Genomic DNA, 12,875 nt, shown 5'->3' on the forward strand with positions numbered 1-12,875 from the left:
TCTTAAAATTGCTATTCACATTGCTTCTAACCACAGTCATTCAGAGGCAGCCGGCAAGGGTGATTAGAAGTTTCATAGAAATCACCATACTCTAAGTGACTGCAGCCTGGATGAGGAAATACCAACAAAAGCCACTGTACAAGTACAATACTTAAAGAACAGGACCTTTCTTAGCAAAACATAGCAACGATCGCAGTATGGTTGAGGTTTGTGGTGTATCAACACCTAAGCGGTTTCAGTTCGCTCCTAAAATAACAGAGATTGATAAGTTTTGTTGCTTAGAAATCTGCTGAAGAGTCTAAGCCTTGTGTTGCTGTGGACTTTAAAATACTTCTAACAACAGACTCAGTACTGCCGTATTTTTTGTAGTGCTGTGTGTAGAGCTTAGCTAGCCTGGAAATGTGCTGCCCGTAATCCTATCAGACGCTGTTAAACCAATGAAAGCGGCCACCAAATTCTGTGTCAGTGGGTCACAGTTCAGACCAGGTTCCTGTGAACATACTTCTTGAATTCAGTGCTGCTGGGAGATTTTGGACACACAGCTTTACAGGCTGATACCTTCTCTTCCTAATGGATCCACTACAGCAACAGCAGCAGCAGTGCAAACTATTCTGCGTTGCTCATCTAACGTTCCTTGGCCAATGTGGAAGGGTAGCCAGTAGCATTAGAAAGTTTGTACTACACCCATCGGAAAAGATGCTTGCAGGCTTTGCCTGTGGATCAATATCCATCGGCAGTGAGGCAGAAACCATCCAATTCGTTGTATGCAAGATAGGTAGTACGTATAGATGGCAGTGACTTTTGGTCACTAACGTGTTGGGTGGTGACCTGGAGAGAAGCCACAAGTCACAACCAGTTCCCTGAGCCAGCAGGTCCTGCTGGTGATTTTGCCAGAGACTGCTTGGTTGCTGATTTCCAGCAGTGGTTAGGCTTGGGGGTTGTACTCCAGAAAGCCCCGGGGTTGGATGAAATGTGGACCTCTCAGTTGCTAACAGATGAAAGTGAATTTACATTGCTTTGACCTAAAGGTTAGTAAGTCACAGAAGTCATTGCTGTGTTAGAAGTCCTTGAAATTCAGGGTGCAAAGTTTGTATCCATACCTGGTAAAGTCACGTAGGGATGGTCAGAAGGTACCTGACTCTCTTCCTTTCCGGAGCTGTCGTCTCCATCCTGTCCTAACGCAGTACCACAGTAATGGGAAGACTTCCCTTGGCTGAGCTCAGGGCAGTGTTTCCCATCAGGATTTGTTAGATCCTGTTACTTTCCTCTCCTCCACCTAGGTGAGATCTTACTGTGTTTGGGGTGCTGGATTGCCATTGCCTGCTATTGGGACATCTGCAGAGGCAGGGCATTTGGGCAATAGGGAACAGAGCAGCACCAAGCAGGGTGTAAGCCTAATTCAATCGTGCAAATCAGGAACAATGTTTTGCATTGCTCAGAGAGGGCGGGGGTGGGTGTGTGTCCATGAGGTTTAGAAGAAGTTTTTCATAGGCTATTCATCTTTACAGCAAGTTCCTTTTCACTCTCCACCTACAAGTCCTTTCACTCAGCCCATTAACCTGATTTCTTCGAATCCCGCTTGTGGCGTGATACAGCTGTTTTAATAGTAGCTGTAGCTGTAGAGAGCTGATATTACCTTGAGATTACGGGAGTGTTCTTATCATCTGGTGAGCCCAAGGCAGAGTTAAACTGGAGTGTGACTCAGAGGAACTGAAAGTGGGCTGTATGCACTCATTTATAGTAAGCGAGAAGTTTGCTGAAAAAAGGTGGATCATCTGTGAGTCAACACCTTTACCTGCTGTCCTGGTGCGTCATACACGGGTATCCGCTCGGCTGCGCAGGAAGGGCTGCGTTCTCGTTCCCCGTGTGATTACGAGAGCTGCCAGCAGGCAGGGTAATACTGAAATATGTACCTCGCCGGGCTGTGGTCCTCTCCTGTGTGACTGTACGTGGCAGGGCTGCAGGAGCCGGGTGAGCATCTCGCTGCTCCCCGCTCCCTGCAGCACTGCCATCCTGCTGGTCCTGCCCTACCTGCGGTGGGTGCTCCGCTGTCTCCAGCTTTCCTGCTTCTCCTGAGATCAGGAGTGTTAACCCGGAGCCACTTTCCTGACAATAGCCCAGCGCATAAGCAGGATTGCACAACTCGTGTCCTGTAACGCGGTCCAGTGGCCAGAGAAAAGCCACAGTGTACAGCCTTCTCCAGCCTCTGGGAAAAGGTACGCGTCCCCCAGCCAGAAAGGCCGAGCACCGCTGCCTGATGCGCCCTCAGCCCGTACCCGGGCCAACAGCGGAGCTTTTGGGGGAGATGAGCTGTTGTGCATCAGCTATGCAAAGAGGCTTATACTGACATTGCTTTGCTGGGAGCAGAGAAACGGTGATGTGCGTACAGTGGATCAACAGATGCGCGCTAACCTGTTCTGCTTTTTAGCTCTACGTCCAAGCAGAAAATTCACGTTTTTCTTTTTGCAGTCACAGAAATGCAGCTGGCTCGGCCAGGGCCCATCAGAATATGGTTTTGTTGACTCAAGATTATTCATTTAGCAGATTTCCGTTGGAGCTGCTCACAAATGTGGGAATTGCTGGGTTAATCTTCATAAAAGATAGAAGAATTGGCAGCAGAAGGAATTTTTTTGAAAAAGCAAATTAAAGTAAAGGAAAGAAGCGGGTGTGAAGTAAATTATTTGCAGTGGAGTGTTTTCCTTTCTGAGCTAGCAGAGAATGTAAGGGTATTTCCTGGGGAGAAGAATGTCACATTTAGAGGTGTCCTTCCTTTGCTAATAGAGGTGAAAATCCCTAACAGTTAAACATTTCCAGCTCCAACATGCCCGTTACTGGCAGAAGAGGCTCTGTGATTAATATTTGCTGGCCCTTTGGGCCTTCGGTTTAGTTCCCACATACATTTAATTTGCCGCAAAGAACAAAGTTGCAGTACAATTGATCGAGGAAGCTTTTCCAAATTGTGTTATTGTTTTGCATGTGCCTGAGTAATTCCTGCGAAGAAGGAAACATGAACTAATATAACATATTTATCGCACAGCTCAGAGAATGCTGTGGCCGTTGCCAGAGGAGATTTCTCTTCATAAACCTGCCTATTGGATTTTTCACATGAGAAAAGATTTTTCTAGGTGGCAACTTGGTTCAGCGCCCTGCCCCGTCGGCATCGCTTTGAGAGGTCCGGCGAGCCCTGGGGAACAGAGCGTGCCGCAATGTGCTTGAGGCATCCTGAGGATCTTCGTGCTACAGCAGGAGCTTCGGGTCCAAAAGGATAGAGCTGATGCAAAAATTCTGGTGGGAAAGGGTCAACAACATATGAAATGAAAACAGAACAGTGGATCTCTGTCATCTCCCAAGTCTGAGCAACTAGGTCAGGGCATAGCCTTTCTGGCAGACTCTTGGAGTCTAGTAGACCCCTAGGTATTTGCTATGTCTTTTCATTCCTTATAATGCAAGCAGAAACAATTTTTTTTTCTGTCATTATAACAACATTCAACTCAGAACTGGCTTCAGGACCTGGAGGAAAAGGTACAAGGAGGTTCTTTGGGCATCTCCCAGATGTAGATGATATGCTTATTTGAAGAGGGGTTTTAGAGCTTTTGGCTTTCACTGCTTCAGCCAGCTGCTCTTTCTGGTGGGCTTCGACAAGTCTACCCTCAGCTTAGTGTCAAGCCTAATTTGCAAAGAAAGGGTAAAATACTTACTGTTTTCCTTAACGAGCAGGTTCTGTATGTTCCTAAGTCCCTCATGCCTTGCAGCAGGTCTGGCTTTGTTAATGTAGGGAGTCTTGAGAGATGGCCTTACACAGCCTGGAATGACACTGCTTGAGAAATGTCTCCTACATGAGGTCTCTGGTACTTCTGACTCCCTTTTGAGCGAAGAGCATCATGAGAGAAGTTTTTCCCTCAGACCTGGAAAGTGCAACCTCTGGTGTGAGCCTGCCTTGCATTGTGAACGTGACTGCGCGTGTCTGTGTGCGTGCAGGGGAGCAACACCCTCAAAACTTCCGAAGTTGAAGTTTGCATTGAGCATATGGAGGTTTCCTATTGAAGATAACCCTTGCAACTTAATGCGTTCAGCAGAGTGCCGCACAATCTGCAGAGCTTCTGTCCCGATCTGGATGTCCCTCTGACTGAGGTGCTTTGGGAGCTGAACTTAAGATTGCGCCCATTACAGAAAGATCATCAGCCGAGAGGTCAGGGCGGGAGCCGAATGGTGACGGGTTTGAGCGATGTTGATATTTGGAGGCAGGACTGGTTCAGATTCAAGGTTTCAAACACCGGGCATGGAATGTGCAAGACAGTTTTTAATTAGCCTTCAGTCCATTGTATTTCTCTCATTAATCCCTCAGTGCAACTAACCTTTGCAGTAGGTGAACTTTTTCCTTTTTCCCTTGTCACACATCTAGGTCCCGCTTCGTGCCCATTCTAATTACTAGTGAAATACAGCATCTTTATGATGCCCTGGTAGTCCAGAGACTCCAGTCCGGGGCAGGAAATTCCCATCATTAAGGGTTTGCTGAGCTCTCTCTCTCCAGAAAATGACATGTACTAATTACATCATTTTGATGTATATGATACCCAAACCAAACATGTTATAAATTAGCAAAAGCTCATTTGTTTCATGAAAAGTATTGTTCTTCTTTTATTCAATGACCTTTTTGTTCCTCTACATCCTGGACCAATCAAGTGCCGGTGCAGTCGCTGACTTCTGAGCACAGACAATAGCTTATTCCGTCTATTCTGTTCAGATGACTGTAGGAATAGGCAGTCACTTTGTCATGTGGAGACTGGAGGTTGTATAAAACCCTTTTTCCCACCATTTAGAGAGAGTCTGAATCCTGAGAGGAAAACCCTGTCATAATAATAATAATAATCCAGAAGCTAGAGCCCATTGAAGTTTTCTCAGCTTTATGATTTGGGTGGGGTTGGAATGCAGCCCTCCCCAGCCGAAGCTCACTTGAATTTTAAGAGCTATAGCATGGACTGGCTTTCTCTACGTTTCTAGCAACAGGTTGTGGTTTTTTTCAGTGAGCTTTATACGCAGTTTCCACGGCGAAACTCCGGCGCTCGCGAAGGCAGCAGGTCCAGGGGCTGACTGGTGCAAGGCTGTTGCTCTCTCCTCTAAACCTTGCGGGATTGGGGAGGTCCCTTTCTCCTGTGCGCTTGTCGAGCGGCCCAGCACGACGGTCCTGGGCTGGACTGGATGCCCTCCGCGCGGCTGTCACGCGAACACGCAGCCATGGTCGGCCACCTTCCCAACGCCGCGGCGTCTGTTGCGTGTTACCGAGGCATGGCGGAGGGCTCTTCTCCAGATAAAGCGTCCTGTGGGAAATTCCTCTGGGAAGGCGCCGGGCCGGGAGATGGAAGGAGCAGGGTGATGGGCGAGCTGTCACCGTAGCAAAGTTCCTTAGGTACCTTCTGCAGGTGGCCTTAGCGACCAGCACCCTGGGACCGGGGCAGGGGAGGTGTGCTGGGGAAATGCAGGTGGATGATGGCAGGAGCCGCCGCTGTGCCGGGAGGCTCTGCCCGGCGGTGCTCCGTACCGTCCTTGCACCGAGGCACCTCGTCCGCGAGATCCCTGTGGCCAGCCGGAGAGGAGCAGTGGTCCGGCGGGACCTCTTGGGCAAGGTCAGGGCTCGTAGCAGCCCCTCGCCGTGCCACGGGGTCCTAGGGAGCAGGCAGGGACGGAGTGAGGAGGGAGCAGAGGCAGGCGGAGGACTAAGACCTCTGTAAGTCCCAGGAACGGCAGCAGCTCTCCAGTGCCACCAGTATCGACAGGAGAAGCACCGAGACACAAACTGAGAGGCGTTACGTGCGTTTGGTGGGGCTAGGAGAGGGCTGAGAGACCTCATTAGCATCATTCATATATTTCTGAGAGGTCATTTAATACCGTTCTTCTTCCTACCAGCCCTTTTGGAAGCCAGCGTGTACCATTCACAACAAGTGTTTATCTTCCAGTTTTAAAGACAGACGTCAGAATATTTCCCTCCTTATTCATGCTCCATCTTTTCTCACAGCCCAATTATTCGTGACATCACCACCTTTTCCTCCTCAGCCCCAGACACAGTGTTTCTGTGGCTACAATTTCCTGGACAAGAGTTTCCAGTTTGCATTGTTGGGGGGGGAAACAGGAGGGGAAAAAAAAAAAAAAAAAAAAGGTTGTTTCGTGTGGAAACATTAAATGAGAAATGCAGCCATGGAAAACTCAGATGCGCGCACACACATGCACACACGCAGAGAGAGCAACAACAACAACCACCAAGGTTATTATAATTAATTTAAAATCTGTTTAGAAAAGGGTTCCTTTCATGTTGGACGGGCTCTTTAAGTGGCTCAAGAAGTATGAAAAACAGGAAATCAAACTGCCTCATTAGGAATTGACTCTGCTCAGTAATTAGAAGCTAGAAAACAAAACAAGGAAAAGCAGGTGGCGAGTGAGCTCCAAGCAGGCAGCTATTGTATCATTTCAGCGTTCTGCGGGCTAACAACGTTATTTTTTCAGAAAAGTGTTACTTCCACGGAGAAATGATTATGAGAATCATCCAAAGTTTAATAGGAAAGTGCTGCTTGCTCAAACTCAATACGGAGGCTGCTAGCTTGCCTCAGCCTGGGGTTTAATTCATAATTAGGTGGTATTTTGCTGCATTTAAAAAGACAACTCTGTTCTCCAGCATTGACTGCTCTCCTGCGAAAATCATGTTAAAAGTAATTACCAAGTGATACCATATTTTGCTGATACAATCAGATGAGATAACCCTAGACATTAATATCAATTATATTTTCTAACAATAACCTCTGCTGAGCAAATGCTGCCAGTGATTTCCAGCAAATATCTGTTTATGTTTTAGTCATGCTAGAGTAAGGCTTTGCTTGCTGTACCCGCTTACTCCTTCAGTTTTTCAGGAATGTGCTTTTTGCAGAGAGCTCACTTCCAAATGCCACCCACAATCACTCGCCAAAACTGAATTTGAATTGTGTGAGCAATAGTCACGCCAGGGATGGGTGATGGTCGCGGGGCTTTCTGACTCATTTCACCGCACCCAGGGAAGGCACACCTTGCAAAAGGCAAACACCTGTGGGGAACAGGGATAGCTCTTTATTGATCTGTAAAATCAGTTTGTAAATAAATCAGATCTTTTCCCCAGAATTAAGTAGATGGATGCAAAAGATCTAAAAAAACCAACACGAACATCACCAAACTTTTTTGTGTGGGGAATAACGATGAAGGAAATGGCTCTCTTCGCATGGCTCTCTCGCGGGCGGGAAATAGAAGCTACTTTTGTTGTATGCATTTTTTTTTTTTTTCAGTGGGAATTTTAGTCCAGGTCTCTAAAAACAACAAATACTAACCGATGATAAAGCATGAGTATTTACCTACTGTTTACTGCTGACATCCTGTCAGGATATGGTGCGGCTGAGTGAGTGTGTTTCGGCTCAAGATGGGCCCGGTGACTTTGCAGGATGAAGCTCTTGATGGGGAATGTCGATCCGATGGAGGCAGCAGAGCCGGGCAATTTAATCTCCTTGCCAGCCAGGCGCTTCGTGGCTCCGTGGTGGTGTGTCCCTGCGGGCAGCTGGAGGCTGCGGCCAGGGGAGAGGGCAACCCTTCCCGCGGCGCCTGCGACGAAGGGTTAGGTATGGCGCGAGGCAAGCTGAAAGCCAGCTGCAATCAAAGCAGGTTCCCTGGCGTAAACAGGGTGTCAGAAAGATTAAAAATCAGCCTTCCTGCGGCCGAGCGGAGCCACGGGGCCGGGGAAGAGCCGCGATCGGCGCCGGGCTGGCTTACGCTGAGAGTGGCACCGCGGGAGGGAATGTGGCCGCTGCGGAGGTTTGCGGCCTCTGGCATGTTTCTTATCCTAGTAACGAAACTCGGGGGACAAAGAAGGAAGCTTCTGCCGGGTGTTCGGGTTTATGTGGTGAGCAGCCGCCAGCCCGCTCCCCGCAGGGATGGCGTGAGCACGGCCGTGCCCTGCCTGTGCCGGGGGTGGGTGGGCTTGGGGCAGGACGTGTGTCCCAGCCATCAAATAAAAAAAGAAATTCTATCCATTGTTATAAATAATGACTCCTTAAGTCACTTATTCCTTCAGGCAAAGGCTTCCAGCAACTAGGAGGGGACGTGGCGGAGCCTCCACAGTTAAGAAGGGAGCTCCCTGTCGCTTGCTGCCAGCGGCGAGTGCGTGGCCCTTTTCCGCACACGAGTTGTCCGTTTCGGGCTGCTCCCTGCCCTGGACAGGCTGCTTAGGGAGGGAGAGGTTAGAGAGTGGATGGAGCGGTTCAGAGCCGGCCCAGAACTGTCCTGGGCTGCACATCGCTGCCCATGGCTTGCCTTGGGTGGGAGCTCTGTGCTGGGCAGCTTTTGAAATCAAAGCCTGGGCTGCTTTTCCATCCTGAAGACAGTTTTCTTGTACAAGGTTGTAGGGGCAAATCCTTTGGCTTGTATGTGAGGAGGCCCCTGGAGCGTAGCATTAGCACTGTATGCAGCACAGACATGCTGTATATTGCTTGATTTATCTATTAAAGAGCTTCTTGCTCCCAGCCAGCAGACTAGCACGATGGATCGGTTCCCCTTTGGTGGAACACGGGCAAGTGCTGTGTCTGGTGGAGGAGGAAAGGTGTGGGAGTGTCCCCTTGCCAAAGGGTGCGGGTCAGCATCAGGAACGTTCCCAGATGCCCACGTGCTGCCTGCTTGGGTGGGAAACGTGCCCCTTTCACCTGATGGCTGCCTCGGAGGCTGGCTCTGGGCTGCCGGGAGCCACCCTGCTGAAAAAAAAGGGACCTTGTGCTGGCAAAGAAGATCAGATAGGTTGAAAGCACCACAGACTGCCAACCTTCCCTTGGCGGAATGGCCCCAGAAAATGTGGGTGTGGATTTGACTGCGCTTTTCTCTCCCATCGCCCTCTTCGGGGGATTTCCTTTGGTCAGCAGGCTTGCATTTCTTTCCTGTTGTGATACATGCGTTTGCTGCAAGGCTAGAGGTTTCCTTACCGGCAAGTTGAACCCTATTCCTAGATCTATTGACATTTACTATAAGTGCTTGAGCTGGGCAAATAATCCATGAATATATGTTGACATTTCTAAATCCATTTGCTTTGGCTAGTACTACACCTGTCTAGGGATTACTCTTTGCAAACATTCAATGGACTGACTTCTGCCCTAAATGTTCACAGAAAGTGTCTTTCAGCATCTCGGAGACCAGATTTGAAACTGGCTCACAAATGTGTGAGGGTAGGAACTGCCTCCTTGTGTATTTATTGGGGAGCAGATATAATTTCATGGCTCAATTGCCTGACTGCAAGCAACCGTGTTACTTAAAATCGAGGTAACTCGGACACGGGTGGCCTTCGAACCCTACGTTGCTATGCTTCAACTACATGGCCAAACATTAGAAACTGCATAAATCAACATCACAAATGAACCTGTGGAAACCATAAATAACTTTAAACAACAAAAAAAAGCTCCGAATACATCAAATGTGGATAATTTGCTGGGATCCAGAAGTTCTAAGCAGGCACAGCTAATGATTTCCTGTGGTTTCACAGCGTGGTGGCCGAGAGAGGGACGCGGGGGGGACGCCACGCCACCTCCCGTATTGTTTTAATCAGGCTCTCGTAGGTGGAATTTGTGAACTCATGAGAATGAAAGTTTCCCAGCCCTGGCGGGGATCCAGGCAGAGTTTGGGCAGACATTGTGCAAACTTCCCCGTGCATCTCCAGGGGCTGACCGAGGATGAATGGGGACCCCGAGCCTCCCCACTAGCATAGCCCGGCATCTCCCGCATCTCCCAGTCGCAGGGTGGGTGAGCGGCTGGGCTGCCCATCATCGCGGCTCTGCCTCCTTCCATCCCTCCCTTCTGCGAGAGGAGGAGGTATCGCTCCCTCTCGCAAAGCAGCCTCTATCCTGATTTGCATCAGGCTTGCTATTACAGTCCTGGGAACCCCAAAGTTGCTGGATTAGGTTCTTTCGTTGTTTTTACACACGTCCCTTTGGGGCTGAGCTGAGCTGTTAAAAATAAGGCACTAGAAAGACAAATGGTTTCCGGGGGGGGAAGGGAGAAGGGAAGAGGCTTAGGACAGCTGTAAAATGCTGCAAGGTTAAATAAAACATTCGACTGCTTGTGTAGTTCTTCCTCATGTTCCTGAAACCACTGACGACCTGAAGAAGCTGGAGGAATCATTCTGCTTGCTATGTGTGTTTTGTTTTTTTTTTTTAAACTTGTTACACAAAACATTGTTTTTTCAATTTCAGGAAGTCTCTTGATGCCCTTTGGTTGATTTTGTTTTGCTTGTTATCTGGACAACTAATATTTTTTCCTGTTAGGGGGAAAAAAAGATTTTCCCAAGCAGATTAAAGATGTTTTTTAAGCATATGAATGGTGACATGGTTCACTTTCATTGCTTTGTTTATTTTTAATAATGAAAAACACCTTAATTTATCGTAGCAAGACGTCCATCCTGGAGTAAACCTTGAATTGAGTTTTCGCTTGTTGTTTCTGATTTGTTTGTGGCTTCTTATCTAAGGGAAGGCTGCGAGTGTTTTCTCATGCTTTTCTGAAGTCGTGGCACGTGACAGAGTTTTCTTCACAGCACATCGACGTCCGCCGGACAGCGACAGCCACATTTGCGAGAAGGGCCGACTTTGGTGGTTTTGAAGTGATTTGTTTATGCTAAACCCATTGCAGTTAGCTTTAAGAAGGTACGTCCATCCAGGCCGATATTAAGAGGATTGTTTGAGGTGACCTCAGTTCTTTTTAAAAAGAGTAAGAAAGAAATGGGCTCTGTGAGCGAGGTGCAGGTCTGCAAAAGGGCAGCCGAGGTACAGCCGACCAAGCTTGGGTTTGGGAATGAGGAACCCGGGCACCCTGTCCCCTTCTCCTTTGCAGCTTAGGTTGCTATTCAGTGCTTTGCAAAGGCAGCGACACTCTCGGTGCCTTCGGGCTGCTGGTCCGTTTTGCACCTACGTGGAAGTGAGCAAGGCGAGAGGAAATCAGGCTGCTGGGCTTTGAAGGAGAAAGGCCAAAATTATGAAGGGGATAGAAGGGGGGCGGGGGAAAGTCATAATTGTATATTCTGGGTATAAACCCTAGAAGATGTGCTGTGCACCACCGGTGAGCGGGTGCCAGAGGAGCCCCGTGGGGATGTCCCTCCCAGCCACGAACCTGCCGCCTCTCCCAGCCTCTGGGGCCACGGCCAAACCGGCTGCGAGGCCTGAGGGCAGCCCGGACCCTACACGGGGTTCTGCCAAGCCCTGGTGCCGCTGGCGAACGCGACGCCCGCTACTCGGCGAAACGGCCGCGGAGCCCCCCGCCGTCAGGCGGGTGTATGTGGGCAGGCGGCCGGCTCCGAGCACGACGCGCGTCCCCGTTTGTCCGCTTGCCCACCGGTGCGGAGGAAACCGCCGGGGCCGTCCTGCCCACCGGCGGCACGGAGGAAGAGCGGCCGAGATATTTTTCTTGGCGCTGGGACCTCCGGCGTTACAGGCTTGCACGTGCCGCCTGACCCCAGCGAGCTGCCTTCGCTGGCGGCCGCGGCTCGTTTCCTCCCGCTCCGAAGGGGAGGCCCTGCTGCTCCTGCGGTTGGGATCCAGCGCGCGTGGGTCGTTTTCAGCGGAATGACGGCATTATTCTTCCCAAACTGCACCCCTCCTGTCGCTGCTGGAGTCACTAGTTTTTAACGCCTCCGTGTGTTTTTAACAACCTGTGCAAATAGTAACTCGAACTCTTACTAAGGATCAAAAGCACAGAGAAGATCAGAAAATCCCACCTTCTGGAGAGAAGCACATCCTCTCCCTCTCTGTTTTTTCTGAGTTATTTGCCAAAAGTGCCTATAGATATTTACATTGTACTCACCTCCACAGTGATCTGCATTTTCTTAAGCCAGCCTACATGCGTGAGGCAGGGTAATTCACACCGCCCATTTCAAGTGTCCTGTAGGTAAAAGGCAAGTTTGGGGAGCAGATGTAGATGAGCTTTGCAGGGCTTACAGGAGAGGGACTTCCAAAATGAGAGCTCACCTCACTCCACAAAATGCCTGAAAGCAGAATTCAGCTTTTGCCTGTCCTGACTATCTCATAATAAAACCTGCTGTGCGTCTTGAGCAGGTGCTTTCAAGGAAGAAACCCAAAATCTGTAAGCAGGATTATGGCACAATTTCAGCAGTAACTGAAAGGATCTGGGTCTGGTCGTGAGAACAGCTGCACCTAGAGACCTCTTGGACAAACAGCTGGACCAGACCCAAAGTAGGGCTGTAATTGCCGCATTATTACGTTAGCCACCGAAACATGCAAGTTGTTGCGCACAATCTCTTTTCCAAACAATGGTGGTATGGCTACCACTATTTTTATAAGCTCTTACTGCAGCGATGATGGAAAAGTCCCGGTCAAGACTGGAAACCTAGGGTATTAATTTCTGCACAAATATGGGGAAAAATATTAACAGAAGGGTATTAGGGAAAACGGAGAGGGGCAAATGTCGGAATCAGGCCGTGCCTGCCTGTGTGCACAGACGTGTGCTGCTCTCACACAAGGAGGACGCGTCGCTCCTGTCCAAAGGAGACGGCATTCCGGGAAGAGGGCCTGACAGCAGGATCCAGCTGGTGACCATGCCAGGCCTTGAGGGCACTACAGGGCTGCGGTGATGTCCCTGACCAGCCTCACCTGGGGCTTCCCTACTGTATTTAAGCTCAGCCCAGGGCCCTCAGCTGCTTAACCTCTCAGCCTCTTAACCTTCTTGTCTGAACCTCTCTGTCAAATGCATTCGGAAGCTCATGGCCCTGTTTTCTACTGCTGACTCATCCAGCCTTTCGTTTGTTTGACCCCGTGGCAAGTGTGGGAAAAAGCTGAGAAGGGAGCAATGGAGCCTGGGTGGATGGGGGAGAGGGATGG

Source organism: Aquila chrysaetos, chromosome 2 (genome assembly GCF_900496995.4).
Source record: "Aquila chrysaetos chrysaetos chromosome 2, bAquChr1.4, whole genome shotgun sequence".
NCBI classification, from domain to species: domain Eukaryota; kingdom Metazoa; phylum Chordata; class Aves; order Accipitriformes; family Accipitridae; genus Aquila; species Aquila chrysaetos.